Here is a 17,455-nt window from a genome sequence, read left to right on the forward strand (position 1 = left end):
AATATGAAATGGTGCCTTAAAATGGTGGAGTCTATAAAGTAGCCTGGGAGCTTCAGCATTCTTTAAATTGATCTACATCCGTGTCACAAGTTGGGCTGAACAAATCAAAGCAATTCAGGTGTAATTCTCACACCAATCAGCTGCCAAGAACAGAACGTCAGATAAGGTACAGTCAGACCAGCACATTTTAAAGCATTTTTAGTGAGGGTCATTATCCAGCCAGTAAGATCCCCTGTGGGCGGGGATCACTGACCAAGTGGAGTAGAATGCACACTCAAATTCTGTCAACAGGTGGCAGCATTTATAATTTTTCCATTTAGAGAGAATTACAAGTTGAAGTATGCTTTTACATTTACTAAAAGTAACACTCCAAGAAAGGCTTTCTAAATGACTGACTAGCGTTATTCTAGGTTCCTTAATTAGCCCATTCCAAATGTGAATATATTCCATTAATTGTTGAAGAAGGAGAAATGCCAATAGCTAACGTAAAATAAAGATCATGTTTAAGCATGGACTGCTTGCTTTCCTCCCGTTAGCTCCTCAGAGGGGACTGTTCCACCGCATGTTTCCACACCAGACTATCCCTATTCCTCATCCCCTAACCAAACCTAGAAAAGCTGCTCACTCTTTTCATTCAAACAGCCAATCCAGACTGAAAGCTGAAATTTTATATTTTTAAATTACTTCCAGAATCTGTCTTGTTATATATCACTAATTGTGACATCTACAGGTTGTTTTTTTTAAGACCCCCCAAGATATGTACTAAGTGCAGTGAGATATCATTAAATTCCTGACTGGTATTGCGTTCCCAGCAGTGCTGACCACTGGGCCTTGGCACCTGCTCCTCCCAGCCATGCCAAGAGCCCAAGGAAGGGCAGCTGAAGCAGGAGGTGCCGCAGCAACAAGCTGAGGCAGTGGTGGGGAATAGAAAGTAGGACACTTCTGTTTTTCTAATTTGGAGTGCATTCACTCTGCAGGAAGGGTGCAGAGCCAGAGTCCACCACCACATTCCCAGGCAGCAAAGCAAGCCCTCCGCCTGATGGAAATGAAAGGGCAGTTCGGAAGGGCAACTTCCAACATCCGCCTGGGGTTGGCAGCTTGTGAAAAGGCTGTGCGACATCAGCCCCCTTCCTACCTCCATTAAGATCTGGAGCTAACATAGTTGCTTCAGACCACCGATCTCTTCCCAGTTGTTGAGTAAGTAAGAACCAAGTTACAAATGCAAGCCATTGTTCATGACACTCAATCACTGAATGATTAGCTTAAAGTTGAAAGCAGGTGTTTGGTTATTCTTCCACAGCCTTCCCTAGCCCAGGATTTCAAATCATTCACACCACCAACTGAAAGCCTTAGTAGCAAATTAATCACCACCAAAACCTGCTTCATAAAGGCCTTTTCTCTCTCCTATCTTATACTTTCCTTATCTATTTACACAATGTTTACTTGTACATTTGTATCAAAGACCTCCAGATTCCATGTCATCCAGTTATTATTAAAAGATGGTGAAAAGCAGCAGCAGCTGTCCTACTATTAAAAAGTCAAAAAACAACAAATGCCAGCAAGGTTGCAGAGAAACAGGAACACTTATACACTGCTAGTGGGAATGTAAATTAGTTCAGTCACTGTGGAAAGCAGTGTGGAGATTTCCCAAAGAACTTACAACTACCAGCAAAACCATTATTGGGTATATATCCAAAGAAAAATAAATTGTCCTACCAAAAAGACACATGTATTTGTATGTTCATAATAGTTACTATTCACCATAACAAAAACATGGAATCAACAGAGATGCCCATCAATGGTGGACTGGATAAAGAAAATGTGGTATATATATACCATGGAATACTACACAGCCATAAGAACGAGATCATGTCCTTTGTAGCAACATGGATGCAGCTGAAGGCCATTAGCCTAAGAGCACTAGCACAGGACCAGAAAACCAAATACCATGTGTTCTCACTTACAAGGGGTAGCTAATTGAATACACATGGACACAAAGATGGGCACAACAGACAACAGGGACTGCCTGAACCAGGACCAGGGTGCAGAGGTTGGAAAGCTACCTGTCAGGTACTATGCTACCTTGGTGACAGGATCATCCGTACACGAAATTTACCCATGTAGCCGGGCACGGTGGCTCACGCCTATAATCCCAGCACTTTGGGAGGCTGAGGCGGGCAGATCACGAGGTCAGGAGATCGAGACCAGCCTGGCTAACATGGTGAAACACCATCTCTACCACCAACATAAAAAAATTAGCCGGGCGTGGTGGCGGGGGCCTGTAGTCCGTGTAACAAACCTGCACAAGTTATCCCCTAAACCTAAAATGAAAGTAGAAGTAAAAAAAAAAAAAAAAAGAAAAGAAAAGCAGCAGCTGTGCTCCAGATGTTGGCAACTGAAGTTTATGCTCCCTCCTGTCACTCTGTGAGCCCCATACTCCCCACCGTGCTGAGCGCTCTAGAACCCACTTCCTGCTCATGGAAGCTTCCTGGGACACTAGTTATAGATCCCAGGGTTTGAGAAATTTGAAATAAGTGGGTCCTGCCCTCAGGAAGCTTATAGGTTAATAGAAAAAGACCCCCAAAGCTGAGGTGGGAGGATTCCTTGAGCCCAAGGGACTGAAGATGCAGTGAGCTGTGATCGTGACACTGCACTCCAGCCTGGGTGACAGGGCAAGATAGAGGCAGGAAAGGAGGTAAGGAGGAAGGGAGGAGGAAGGAAAAAGAAAGAAAGAAAAAAAGACTTTAAAAACCTAGATATGCTACAATCACTACTGGGTGATCCACTAACAAGCAGAAGATAAGTACTCCAGAAAATTTGGTTTTAAACCACAAGTGTGCATCTTCAAAGAGGCTTAGGGAAATAAAAGATGAATTCCTTTCAGGTAGGAATTCTTGGGGAAATTCCCAAATGGCTTCACTGAGATCCTCTGGGATCATCGCAATGATTTTTCCTGAATAAAGACACAGATAAAACTGTTACCTTATAACCCTCATTCTTAAATAAGTTACACTAAAATCACTGAGCCCTTTCCCCATAAGGGCAAATGCATATTCCATTGAGGAAGGAGCTGTCATCTGCAAACCCCCTGCTTAAAGGCTCTTCCGTTTAAGAATTCTGCTCGGTTTGTTTGTTGTTTTGTTTTGTTTGAGACAGGGTCTCGCTGTCACCCAGGATGGAGGGCAGTGATGTGATCATAGCTCACTGCAACCTCTAACTCCTGGGCTCAAGGGTTCCTCTTGCCTCAGCCACCCCCCACCCAAGTAGCTGGACTACAAGCAAACATCACCACACCTGGATTTTGTGTGTGTGTGTGCACGTGCGTGCACACAGATGGGGTCTGGCTTTGTTAACCAGGCTGGACTCAAGCAATTCTCCTCTTTGGCCTCCCAAAGTGCTAGGATTATAGGCATGAGCCACCGCGTCTGGCCTGCTTGCTTGTTCTTTGAATATAAGTCCCCATATACAAATTAGGGGAAAACTGGTCCCACTGTATTGCAATTAAGACTAAAGAAATTTGTAAATGATTTCACCATAGGCCTGTATTTCTATCCCCAGAAAAGTAACAGAATCCAAGTATACCTTCTAAAGGCTCAGCTACAGATTGCAGGCATGACCTGTCTACAACTGGACGTATAAGTCTTTACCATATGCCAAGCACTGTTATAGGTACTGGTAATACAGCCATGAACAAAATGGACATAACCTGTGCTTTCTGGGGCCTGCACTGGTGGTAGAGGGATAGGGGAGGAATGGAAAATCAAATATGCTGATAAATACATAATGTCACATTATAATAATGTAAGAAGAGTGACGTGGGTAGACAGAATGGTACAAGACAGACCTTCTGAGGAATGGTTATCTGTGTAGGGATCCGTATCCAGCAATCCACCCAGATATCTGGAGACAGGGCACTGCTGGTAGAGGGAACAGTAAGTGTCAGGGCCCACAGCACAGGTGCACGGCACGTACAGGTTGAAAAATCAAACAGTTACGGAATATAAACAAAGTTTCATTCTCTCCTGCCTCAAAATAAAAGATACGAGTGTGGCTGGGCGGGGTGGCTCAAGCCTGTAATCCCAGCACTTTGGGAGGCGGGCGGATCACGAGGTCAGGAAATCGAGACCATCCTGGCTAACACGGTGAAACCCCGTCTCTACTAAAAAATACAAAAAACTAGCCAGGCGAGGTGGCGGGCGCCTGTAATCCCAGCTACTCGGGAGGCTGAGGCAGGAGAATGGCAGGAACCTGGTAGGCGGAGCTTACAGTGAGCTGAGATCTGGCCACTGCACTCCAGCCTGGGCGACAGAGCGAGACTCCATCTCAAAAAATTAAAAAAAATTAAAAAAAAGATACGAGTGTGCCTGAAAGTAGAAGGAAACACAGAAGCAAGAAAAAATTAAAGTATAAAGACAAAAAATAGTCAATAGAATATCCAATAAAAACAACATCAAGTTATTCTATTGACTTCAAGTATGAAGAAATAACCGGGGTGAAAAAAAATCACCTTGAAACAGGTGGAAAAGGGTTGTGCACAGTGGCTCACACCTGTAAATCCAAGTACTTTGGAGAGCTCAAGCAGGAAGTTTGCTTGAACCTAAGAGTTCGAGACCAGCCTGGGCAACATAGCAAGACCCTGTCTAAACAAAAAATAAAAAACTAGCTGGGCATGGCAGCATATGCCTGTAGTCCTAGCTACATGGGAGGCTGAGGCGGGAGGATCCAGGAGTTTGAGAGTGCAGTGAGTTATTAATACGATTGCACCATTGTACTCTTGCCTGAGTGCCAGAGTAAGACCCTGTCTCTATTTAACAAATAAAAATAAAATAAAATGGGGAACAAGGCCAGAAGACAATGAAACAATGGTTGCAATGTTTTGAAAGACAAAAGAACAACTCAAAAATATCACAGTTAGCTAACTATAGAAAAATTAGACATTCCCAAACATATTATGAGCTGTTCTGCAGAGAGGGGAGAAGAGGGAGGGACGAAAAAAAATATCCAACAAAATCCAGTCAACCCAGTGTTGAATGAAAAAGCTGTGTTAAACAGCAGTGCACTTTTACTCAGATATAATTCACATACCATACAATTAATTCATTTAAAGTGTACATTTCAATGATTTCTAGTATATTCACAGATATAACCAAGAGATTAATCAAAATAAAATGAGTAGAGGTGGGTAAAAGAACCAGTGCACAGAATTCATCTAAATTTTTTTAATGTAAGAAAAAAACTGAGGCATTACATTCGCAGAAGAAAACTGTAATAAATTTTTAATGACAAAAGCCAAAAAAATTGAGAGAGACGAAGGGTGAGAGGAGGTTAAAGGAAGTATAAATTCCCTCATGGTTCACTGTAGAGAGACAATGCCTCCTGTCTAAATTTGAAATGTGAGTTTAAAACAAAACAAAACAAATGTCAGTCTAGTGGCTTTTATAATGTTGAAGAGCTCTCATAGGAATTAATATCCTTGGTGATGAAAAAAGATTTATCTGAAGCTCAGTAATAATTCCTTCAGGTTCACGTTAGTTTTGTTATTGTTAAATTTGAATAAAATTAAGGATGAGCACAGTGGCTCACACCTGTAATTCCAGCACTTTGGGAGGCCAAGGCGGGTGGGTTACTTGAGGTCAGAAGTTTGAGACCAGCCTACCCAACATGGTGATAGCCTGTCTCTATCAAAAATATAAAAAATTAGCCAGTCATGGTGGTGCATGCCTGTAATCCCAACTACTTGGGAGGTTGAGGTAGGAGAATCGCTTGAACCTGGGAGGTGGAGATTGCAGTTAGCCGAGATTGTGCCACTGCACTCCAGCCTCGGTGACAGGGTGAGACTCCATCTTAAAAAAAAAAAAAAAAAAAAAAAATTCAGTAAAATTAAATACTTTTTTAAAGCACAGAAAGTCTGATGCCTTCTTACACATTTCTATCTACATATGTGCACAGGGAGGTATCTAGAATGATGGTTTTCAACTGTTCACCCTGGTTGTTTGTGGCTGGTGGAATTTCAGGTGATTTGTTGTTTTCTGTTGCAATTCTCCATATGGCCTGGATGTTTTATAGTGATCATGTATTACAGAAAAAGATAAAATTAAATTCTCTGCAGTTTTCCACACCTCATTCTCCCTTTATCCCTAATCAACCTGTCCATCTCTCCAAAATCTGGGTTCTCTTATTGGTGACAGGACAATCAAGAGTTTTATATTGTTTTGTTTTACATTACTACACAAGGTTTAACGGACGAGGGGTGATTTTTTTTTCGAGACAGAATTTCGCTCTTCGCCCAGGCTGGAGTGCAGTGGCACGACCTTGGCTCACTGCAAGCTCCGTCTCCCGGGTTTACGCCATTCTCCTGCCTCAGCCTCCCGAGTAGCTGGGACTATAGGCGCTTGCAACCGCGCCCAGCTAATTTTTTGTATTTTAAGTAGAGACGGGGTTTCACCGTGTTAGCCAGGACGGTCTCGATCTCCTGACCTCGTGATCCGCCCACCTCGGCCTCCCAAAGGGCTGGGATTACAGGCGTGAGCCACCGTGCCCGGTCAATCCAGTTAACTTTTAAATGTTGGAAATAAAGTTAAAAAATATGTTGTTCACACTTTTAAACTCAAAGTTTTAAATTTTACTTTTAACTCCCCCAACTCATTTTTAATATTAACTTTGACGCTTATTCAACTCCCTGATTCTAAATTTCATGAAAGGTTTAACCTTTGCCCCTGTCCACTTGTCCAGCCTCATCTGCTCATATTTTCAGCTCCAGGGTTACCCAACTACTTGTGGTTTCCAGAACACACCACATTGTTTCATAACTCTAGAGCTTTTCCACGTGATCTTCCCTCCCTCTAAAATGTGCTTCATTCCCACCTTGCAAATATGATTCTGGGTGTCCGCTTCTCCAGGAAGCCTTCCTAATACCTGCCTCCCTCACCTTCAAAAGAGGGTCTTCCCTCTCTGCACCAGCCGTCACCTTTCACTCCCTCTTCACTGGTGCTCCTAAGACCCTACCTATTCTGCAACCATTTGTGCAGCACTCCTGGACTATGAGGTCAGGAAGCATGCTACTCCCTCTTGGGAATGACGGATGCCTAGCTTATCAAGACACAAAAAATGTCTATTCAATTTGTTTATTGATCCATGAACCAAGCTTTTCTAAGGTCTAGTCAAATATGTGTATACATATGTTTTTCACATTGTCCCCTTAATGTTCTTTAATGTTAAAATCTAGTCAATCTCTGAGACACACATAAAATAAACCACCATTGTCTACTATACTATGGTACAATTGTTCCTCACCCCAAAGCAGCAGTCAGATCAATCAGAAGAAAAACACTGGAAATGGACATGGAGGACAGGAACGCAGGACAGAATCTATATCAAATGAGAAAGAGAAAAGATCCAAGGCTTTATCATGTTTTTCAGTCAGCTACTCTGAGCTCATATTGACATCAAGGGTGCAGAACGTAGGAAAAGTCACTAAGAGAAAAAGTGAGTTACCAGGGTTTTTTGATTTAAATTAAAGAAATTAAAGATAACCCTCACTGCCTAGGGTAGCAGAAAAGCTAAAAACTGGCTGGGCGTGGCGGCTCACACCTGCAATCCCGGCACTTTGGGAGGCCCAGGCAGGCAGATCACCAGGTCAAGACATGGAGACTATCCTGGCCAACATGGCGAAACCCCATTTCTACTAAACATACAAAAATTGGCTGGGTGTGGTGGCACTGCCCGTAGTCCCAGCTACTTGGGAGGCTGAGGCAGAAGAATCGCTTGAACCTGGGAGGCGGAGGTTGCAGTGAGCCGAGATCGCGCCACTGCACTGAGCCTGGCGACGGAGCAAGACTCTGTCAAAAAAAAAAACAAAAAACAGCTGAAAACACTACTGGAGTATCAGGAGAACCAGGCCCCACGTAGTCTCTTTGTTGCTCTACTGTGGTGTCTGGCACACAGCTGCTGATCAATAAGTACTTTTCGAAAATTATGAATGCTTAGCACCAGAAGAAATTCATGCAATCACCTAGGAGCATTAACAAAGGAGTAGCAATAGCTTCAGTGGAATCAGCAGCTAGATACAAAGTCTGATCACGCTGTGTACTTTGGATAAAGTGTGTAAGAAGATGGCAGTGTGCTAAAATTTCAGGTCACATGTCACCCAAATGTCTCTTCATAACCCCACTGAATAGTGGTATTTCCTGTGTAACTCAACCAGTATTACTCTGTTTAGAAAACTGTTACCTAGACCAGGCACGGTGGCTCACACCCGTAATCACAGCACTTTGGGAGGCGGAGGTGGGCAGATCACCTGAGGTCAGGAGTTTGAGACCAGCCTGGCCAACACAGTGAAACCCCATCTCTACTAAAAATACAAAAAATTAGCCAGGCACAGTGGCAGACGCCTGTAATCCCAGCTACTCAGGAGGCTGAGGCAGGAGCCAAGATTGCACCATCGCACTCCAGCCTGGGCAGCAAGAGCAAAATTCCATCAAAAAAAAAAAACAAAAAACCTGTTACCTAGTCTTTCTTAAGTGAAGCAGATACACTCTTTCTTCTTATTGCCTATCTTTTTCCAGCAAAGTCATTTGATCTTAGTGCACTATTTAACTTGAAATTAATTATATGTCTACAAATTATTTTATTTGAGAATATCCAAATACTTATGTTAGAAAGTACGAGTATCCCTAATAGGAAAATCTGAACTCTGAAATGCCCCAAAATCAAAAATTTTGAGTGCCAACATGATCCTCAAGGAAAATGCCTATTGAAGAATCTCAGATTTTGCTTTTTTTTTTTTTTTTTGGATTAGAGATACCCAACCAGTAAGTATAAGGCAGATACTCTAAAATCCAAAAAATCTGAAATCCAAAATACTTCTGGTTCCAAGCATTTTGGATAAGAGATAGTCAAGCTTTATAATCAAACACAGGTCTTGGGTTTTACAATTCCTTCTTCTAACATGATAAAAATTGTCAAACCTGCTTTACAACACAAACTTAATGACACAGCATTCTAGGGAACACTGTTACAGTTATCTGGTTACTTTTTTTTTTTTTTTTTTCCCTGAGATGGAGTCGCCTAGGCTACTGCACTGTCGCCTGGGCTAAAGTGCAGTAGCATGATCTCGACTCACTGCAACCTCTGCCTCCCTGGTTCAAGCGATTCTCCTGCCTTAGCCTCCCGCGTAGCTGGGATTACAGGCACCCACCACCACGCACAGCTAATTTTTTGTATTTTTAGTAAAGACGGGGTTTCACCATGTTGGCCAGCCTGGTCTCGAGCTCCTGACCTCGTGATTCGCCCACCTCAGCCTCCCAAAGTGCTGGGATTACAGGCGTGAGTCACCGCACCCAGCCCAAAAATAATTGTTTATGCAAACCAAACTCCAAATAACTGCTGATCCTTCATGTAAACCAAACACACAATAAAGAAATGCCTTGATCAAACTCTATGTTCAAAGTCCAGGGGAAAAACGCCCACAAAGAAAATAACATTCATCTAAGGGTCACTGTCCAAATTCTTTTCATTTTTATTCTTTTTGAGGTGGAATCTCGCTCTGTGGCCCAGGCTGGAGTGCAGTGGCGTGATCTCAGCTCACTGCAGCCTTGACCTCCCCAGGCTGGGGTGATCCTCCCACCTCAGCCTCTGACTAGCTGTGAGTATAGACAGGCGTGCACCACCATGCCCAGGTAATTTTTCTATATTTTTGTTGAGAGGGGCTTTCATCGTGTTGCCCAGGCTGGTCTCAAACTCCTGGGCTCAAGTGATCCTCCTGCCTCTGTCTCCCAAACTGCTGGGATTACAAGCATGAGCCACCACACCCAACTGTCTCCTCAAATCAGAATTTTGGATGATGGGAAAAAAAAAAAAAAACTGTCAGGCATATTTACATTGTCTTGGGTCATGGATAGAGTTTCCAGAAATGTAGCACTAAGACTAGTCTAAACACCCATCTTTTTTCATGCAATCATTTTGACCAAAAATGCCACTCCTTACTTGCAAAACTCATTCCACTTACCTCTTGGAACACCTCACCTGTACCACGTGTGACTGAATATATGTCTCTGAACCCTCCTACATCAGGAGCTCCTTGACAAGCTTAGTCTACCTCTATTCCCTCTTTTCCACACATTCTTCTTTACTGTCACCAGCCCAGTGCAAAGTTAGTTATACTTGTACTTTATTCACTTTAGAAATATCCAGGACCTATTAGATATTATAATGCTTACTGAATGAACAGAGCTACAATGGTGAGGAACCAAATATTTTAATTGTGCAATCCACGTTTGACAGGCATAGATGGTCACGGCACCCTAGTAGAGTTCCACAAATTTTACAACTGTTCTTCGTTCTTTAGAAACCACCAGAATTGCTTTAAGCTTTCCATTCAAGATACCAGAATACACATCACTGCCTTAGTAACAACCTGAGATAGAAGGGTTATGTGGCAATGATTTTTCAGGGCTAAATACTTAAAGATAAATGACTAAGATAAACTACTGCCCTCCTAGACGTGAACACACACACGCAGGAAGAAAAAGTTGATTTTTTTTATTATTAAAGCAGAATTCTTCAGTGACCTTCTAAACAAATCTATTATACATTTTATTCTTGAAACATACCCTAGATTCACAAGGACAACAGAAAAAAAACTACCCTTGGCATTTCCTAAAAGATGTGATTCAGAAGATACTGTTGGCTTTTTTCTACAGACATATGTTGCCCAGTGGGATGTGACACTCCTCAGAGGTCTGAATCAGAAGGAAAAATGTGGAGAGGATAAGGTCAAAGCTGTTATGTACTAGCCTCGTATGGTAAAACATTCGCAAAATCAGGGCAAAATACTCTGGCTCTAGCATCTACAGTCTAGTTTCTGAACATACACCTACACCAAGGGCTCTGAGTGACTGCATAGCCAGGAACATCTCAAGTCTGAAATCATTTAGCTCTAAGGGAAAACAGACACACACAAAAACACCGCACACATTCAAACTACTCTGACTTATGTTAAAAACAGAATTACCTTCAGAAAACACTTGTTAGTGTTCAGCATTGCTCAGAATGAAACAAACAAACCAGGGTTCAAATATAACCATGGACCAAATGATGACTCTTGCGCTAAAGGTTATCATTATTACCAATGAAAAGGATTAAATTACATTTCATTTACAATTCCAAAATTTAAGGCTGTTTTTCTACAAAACCAAACTTTGAAATACCGATTTAAAATATTTTGATAGCTACCCCTAAAATAATATGGCAGATAATTCTACTACATCTTGGTACATAAAGATAAATTAGAACTGATTTGGGGAAACTTCTGGATTGCTATTTTAAGGCACAGGTAAGCAGGCAAGTTTAGAAATGGAAAAAAAAAAACAAAAAAAAACAAAACAAAAAAAACCAGTTACTAATACATCTCTCTCTATGGCTATACCTCACTGCTGGCCTGATGTGGTTTGGCTGTGTCTTCACCCAAGTCTCATCTTGAGCTGTAGCTCCCACAATTCCCACGTGTCATGGGATCAACCAGGTAGAAGGCAACTTAATTATGGGGGCAGGTCTTTTCCATGCTGTTTCATGATAGTGAGTAAGTTTCATGAGATCTGTTTTAAAAACAGGAGTTTCCCTGCCAAGCTCACTGTCTTTGCCTGCTGCCATCCATGTATGATGTGATTTGCTCCTCCTTGCCTTCTGCCATGATTGTGAGGCCTCCCAAGCCACATGGAACTGTAAGTCCATTAAACCCTTTTTCTTGTATAAATTACCCAGTCTGGGGTATGTCTTTATCAGCAATGTGAAAACGGACTAATAGACGACCCTTTTTTTAAAAAGTGAAAAATTAGCCGTGTGCGGTGCCTCACACCTGTAATCCCAGCACTTTGGGAAGCCGAGGCGGGCGGATCACTTGAGGCCAGTAGTTCAAGACAAGCCTGGCCAACATGGTGCAACCCCATCTCTACTAAAAATACAAAAAATTAGCCAGGCATGGTGGTGTGCACCTGTAATCCCAGCTACTGAGGAGGCTGAGGAAGGAGAATCGCTTGAACCCAGGAGGCAGAGATTGCAGTGAACCAAGATACGCCACTGCACTCCAGCCTGGATGACAGAAAGAGACTCCATCTCAAAAAAACAAAACAAAACAAGAATATTTCTTACCCAACTGGAAAGCACAGTGAAGGGAAGGTAGTGCTGAACGTTTTTTTTTAGCAAGAGCAAAGCTGACCAAACCACAGAGCACTCACCCTCCCTCCCCTCCCCACATCCCCACTTGGGGTTCCCCTGGCTTGGATCCACTCTACTCATTTCCACCCACCATTTGCAGGATGCCTCTCTAGAGCCATATGGACCAAGATGATGAGTCATCTGTCATCAGAATGCCTTTCTCGACCTTTCCACATTCAATCACCTTTAGCACGCTCAACAGGCACATCCTCCGCAGAGCATGTGCCTGTGTAACATAAGGAGTCTAAAGCTGAACATAGGAACCAGGCATCCCTCGCACTCCACACCTTGCCAAATGGATTTATTCCAGAGCTTTAAAGAAAAGTCGCAACTGAAAAAGTGACCAGATGGGTTTTCAAGGAGAGAAATACTAACCAAATCACTTGGGAGGCTGACGTACTTTACTAAAACAGGCCTATGATGTCAAAGAACTTCAGTTATTCAACCCTGAGAGGAAGTCATGGCAAAAACAAGCACTGAAAAGATACAGAAAACATTCCATAACTGAAACTGACTTTTATTCTGCCTGGCTAAATACTTTTAGAGCTATTTTTGAAGTGGATACTTCAAAAAGTCACCCCCACCCAAAAAACTTCAGGACCTGTACACTAGTCACAACAAATAATGACAAACACTCATATAGTACTTATACAGGGCAAGCACTCTTCTAAGCACTTTACATATATTTGCTCACTTTGCCACTCTTTGCTAATTTGTGTTCCATGAGCAACCAGAGGCCCAAGGTCACACAGGCTGCCAGAAAGTGGCAGAGCGGGGATTCAAGTCAGGCAGTCTGACAGCACCGGGGTCCATGCTCTCAATTATTACACTAACCCTCTTTCCAGGGGAGTTTAACACAGACGATCCTTTTTAAACACAGATTTTTAAGTTCCCTAAAACTACACAAATTCATTTTGCAAGGTGAGAAGACTTACAATTTAAAAATTTAAACTAGAGAAATTACTGTTAGGTGGTGGCAAAGTCAAAGTTTATCAGTCATGATAAATATCTACACAAAAAGCATTGGGGGGGTGCTACAGTTTGAATGTTCACTCCAAAACTCATGTTCAAATTTAATTGCCAATTTAAAGGTATTGGGAGGTGGGGCCTTTAAGAGATTATCAGGTCATGAGAGCTCTACCCTCATGAATGAATTAATGGGTTGGTTATCGCAGGAGTGGGCTCCTGATAAAAGCATAAGTTTAACCCCTTATTCCCTCTCTTATGTGAGCCTTCTTATCATGTGTTGCCTTCCAACAACACAGCAAGAAGACTCTCAACAGTTGTGAGCATCATGGTCTTAGTCTTCCCTGCCTCCAGAACTGTGAGAAATAAATTTCTTTTCTTTATATTACCCAACCTGAGGTATTCTGTTATAGCAGCACAAAACAGACTAAGACAAAAAATAGATACCAAGGAGTGGGGTTGCTTCCATAACAAATATCTAAAAATGTGGCCATAGCTTTGGAACTAGGTAATGGGTAGAGGCTGGAAGAATTTGAAGGAAGCGGCTAGTAACACCCTAGATTGCCATGAATGATGCATCAAGGGCAATTCTGGCAAGGGCTCAAAAGAAGAGGGGAGCTGTAGGGAAGGTCTGAATCTTCTCAGAAATTACTCAATGGGCCAGGCACAGTGGCTCACACCTGTGATCCCAGCACTTTGAGAGGCTGAGGCAGGCAGATCACCTGAGGTCAGGAGTTCAAGACCAGCCTGGCCAACATGGCAAAACCCTGTCTCTATTAAAAATACAAAAATTAGTTGGGCGTGGTGGCACATGCCTATAGTCCCAGCTACTTGGGAGGCTGAGGCAAGAGAATTGCTTGAACCTGGGAGGTGGAGGTTGCAGTGAGCTGAGATCATGCCATGGCACACCAGCCTGGGCGACAGTCTTCATCTCTCAAAAAAAAAAAAAATTTCTAAGTGGTCATGACCAGAATATTGGCAGCAATTAGACAGTAAAGGCCATTCTGATGAGGTCTTAGACAGAAACAGAAAAGAAGGTATTAGAAACTGGAGTAAAAGTTATTCTTGTTATACAGTTGCAAAGACCTTGGCAAATTTTGTCCGTGCCCTAGGGATTTATGGAGTGCAAAACTTAAGAGCAATGAACTAGGATATGTGGTAGAAGAAATATCAAAGCAGTAAAGCTTTCAAGCTGCTGTGTGGTTACTTTAATTGCATAAAATGAGATGTGAGAGCAAAGAGACGATCAAATACAGTTGACCACTGAACCATACGGGTTTGAACTCTGAGGGCACACTTTATACGAACATTTTTTCTTTTCTTTTGAAACAGGGTCTCACTCTGTCATCCAGGCTGGAGTGCAGTGGTGTGACCATGCCTCACTGCTGCCTCAACCTCTCAGGCTAAAGTGATCCTCCTACCTCAGCTCCCAGGTAGCTGGGATTATAGGCACATGCCACCACACATGGCTAATTTTTGTAGAGATGAGGTTTTGCAATGTTGCCCAGGCTGGTCTCCTGGGCTCAAGTGATCTGCCTGCCTCAGCTTCCCACAGTGTTGGAATTCCAAACACTTTGTAATTTCCAACACAAAGTGTTGGAATTCCCAAAGTGTTGGAATTACAGGTGTGAGCCACAACATCTGGCCAAATACAGTATATGCAGTACGCAAAACCCTTGCACATGGAGGACTGACTTTTCGTACCCATGGGTTCCACAGGGCCGACCATGGAGCTTCAGTATGCGTGGATTTTGGTATGAGGGAGTGGTCCTGGAACCAATCCCTTCCCACACCCCTTACCCTCAGCAGATACGGAGAGATAACCATATAGTTAAAAGAGAAGCAAAACAGAAGAATTTGGAAAATTCTTGGCATGGCCATGTTCAGAGTGGAAAAGCATGTTCAAGAGGGAATATTAAGTGTGTGGTCAAACAACCTATTGCTAAACAGATTGGCATGGCTAGAAGAAAGCCAGGTGCCATCAATCAGGACAATGGAAGAAAGACCTAAAAGGCATTTCAGAGATCTTCCAGACTGCTCCTCCCATCACAGACCCAGAGTTCTAGGAGGGTAGAATGTTTCAGGAGATGGATAGCATTCCTTGGCCTCCTCAGCCATAATTCAAACAGCTTCAGGTATGGCTCGACCTGCTCGGAAAGGGATAAGCCTTGGTGGCATCTCACAAAATGCAAGACCTACAGGTCATGGCTTCCTCCACCTAGATTTCAAAGAATGCCAGGCACTCTTTGAATGCAGAGCCACTGCAGACAACCCCCATTAGGACAAAGCCCAGTGGAACTGTGAGGTCAAGGCTTCCACAGAGTCCTCACTAGGGCAATGTCTAGTGGAGCCATGGGAGTGGGCCACTGTCAACACCCCCCAGAACTGTAAATCCACCAGTATACAACTCCAACCCATGAGAGCTGCTGAGTGGATTGAGCCCAGCAAAGCCATAGCGGGTGGGGTTTCTGAGGCCCTGGGAGCCCAACTCCCATCCCAGTGTGCCCAGGAGGCAGAATATGGAGTCAACAGAAATTATTCTCCATCTTTAAGACTTAATGTCTCCCCTGCTGGATTTTGGACTTATTGGGGACCACCTGTCCCTTCTTGCCTATTTCTTCCTTTGGAATGGGAATGTCCATCATACACCTTCCTACCATAGCAAGTAAATGACTTGCTCTGATTGCACAGGCTCACAGCTGAAGGAAATTTGTCTCAGGATTAATTGTACTTTATAAGTCTCACCTATGTCTGATTCAGCTTGGACTTTTGAGTTGATGCTAGACCAAGTTAAGACTTTGGGGACTAATGGGATAGAATGAATGTATTTTGTATGTGAGCAGGACATGAGTTGTTTTTGGTGGGGAGGTGGGTAGAGGCAGAATGCTAAGGTTTGAATGCCCCCTCCAAAATTCACGTTGAAATTTAATTGGCAATGTAATAGGCCGGGCGTGGTGGCTCACGCCTGTAATCCCAGCACTTTGGGAGGCCGAGGCAGGCGGATCACAAGGTCAGGAGATCGAGACCACGGTGAAACCCCGTCTCTACTAAAAATACAAAAAAAATTAGCCAGGCTCAGTGGCGGGTGCCTGTAGTCCCAGCTACTCAGGAGGCTGAGGCAAGAGAATGGTGCGAACCCAGGAAGTGGAGCCAAGATCGCACCACTGCACTCCAGCCTAGGGGATAGAGCGAGACTCTGTCTCAAAAAAAAAAAAAAAAAAATTTAATTGGCAATGTAATGTTATGGGAAATGGAGCCTTTAAGACGTAATTAGGTCATAATGGCTCTGCCCTCATGAATGAGTTAATGCGCTTATCACACAAGTGGGTTCTAGATAAAACAATGGGCTCCTAATACAAGGATAAGTTCAGCTCCCATTCCCTCTCAGAGGTATGCACTTCTTCCCCATTTGATGCCTTCTGACATGGGATGATGCAGCAAGAAGGCCCTCATCAGATGCTGACACCATGCTCTTGGACTTTCCAGCCTCTAGAACCATGAGAAATAAATTTCTTTTCTTTATAAATTGCCCAGCCCAAAGTACTTTGTTGTAGCAGCAGAAAACAGACTAAGAAAAGGGCTAACTTTTGTGAGTTAAAAGTAGAGTCTAGAGAAATTAACATGCCTAGGTAAGTGTAGAGAGGGTCTTTCTTAGATGAAAGCTAAGAAACTCAAAAAGCCTGGAAGGCAATAAAAGAAAACCCTGGGGCTGTAGTACCTAACATCAGCCACAGCTCCTATCAATTCTTTCTCCTCAACCCACTCTCTTATGAACGGTGCCTCCCTTCCATCCCACTGCTATTATTGCTTAAATTCAGGCCTTTGACATCCCTTAGTCCAGTTATTCCAATGATCTTTTAAGTTTGTAGTCACAACTCTCCTCCATGCCCCAGCACCTAACCTCTCCTGTGCTGCTAACAGAATAGTCTTTCTGAGACAAATATGATCATATTACACCCCTACTTAACAACTCTTCAGTGCTCCCTAAAGCCAACAAAATCCAGTTCCATCACCTTTATGCAAAATCAAAGGCTATCTACCCCAGGATTTCCTCTGCCAATCTCTGCTTGCTGGCTCGGAAAAAATACTAAGACAACTCATTCCCCTTTCACCCTGTTCACATTGTCCCTCTGCTGAAAAAAAAAAAAAAAAAAAAAAAAGACCTCCCTATCCCCACTCATCTATGTGAGGACCATCTATCTATTCATCACTTTCCATACAGTTGTTCCAACCCCTCCTCCCACCAACAGAATAATTTTTTTCTTTGTGTCCTCAG

At 43.0% G+C, this 17,455-nt stretch overlaps 1 protein-coding gene across 10 annotated transcripts in view; it reads right to left on the minus strand.

Annotated features, from left to right (window-relative positions):
• Positions 1-17,455, minus strand: part of AK4 (adenylate kinase 4) — an 85,235-nt gene that overhangs the window by 23,504 nt on the left and 44,276 nt on the right. The window lies entirely within an intron of this gene.

This window comes from Macaca mulatta, chromosome 1 (assembly GCF_049350105.2).
Source record: "Macaca mulatta isolate MMU2019108-1 chromosome 1, T2T-MMU8v2.0, whole genome shotgun sequence".
NCBI lineage: Eukaryota > Metazoa > Chordata > Mammalia > Primates > Cercopithecidae > Macaca > Macaca mulatta.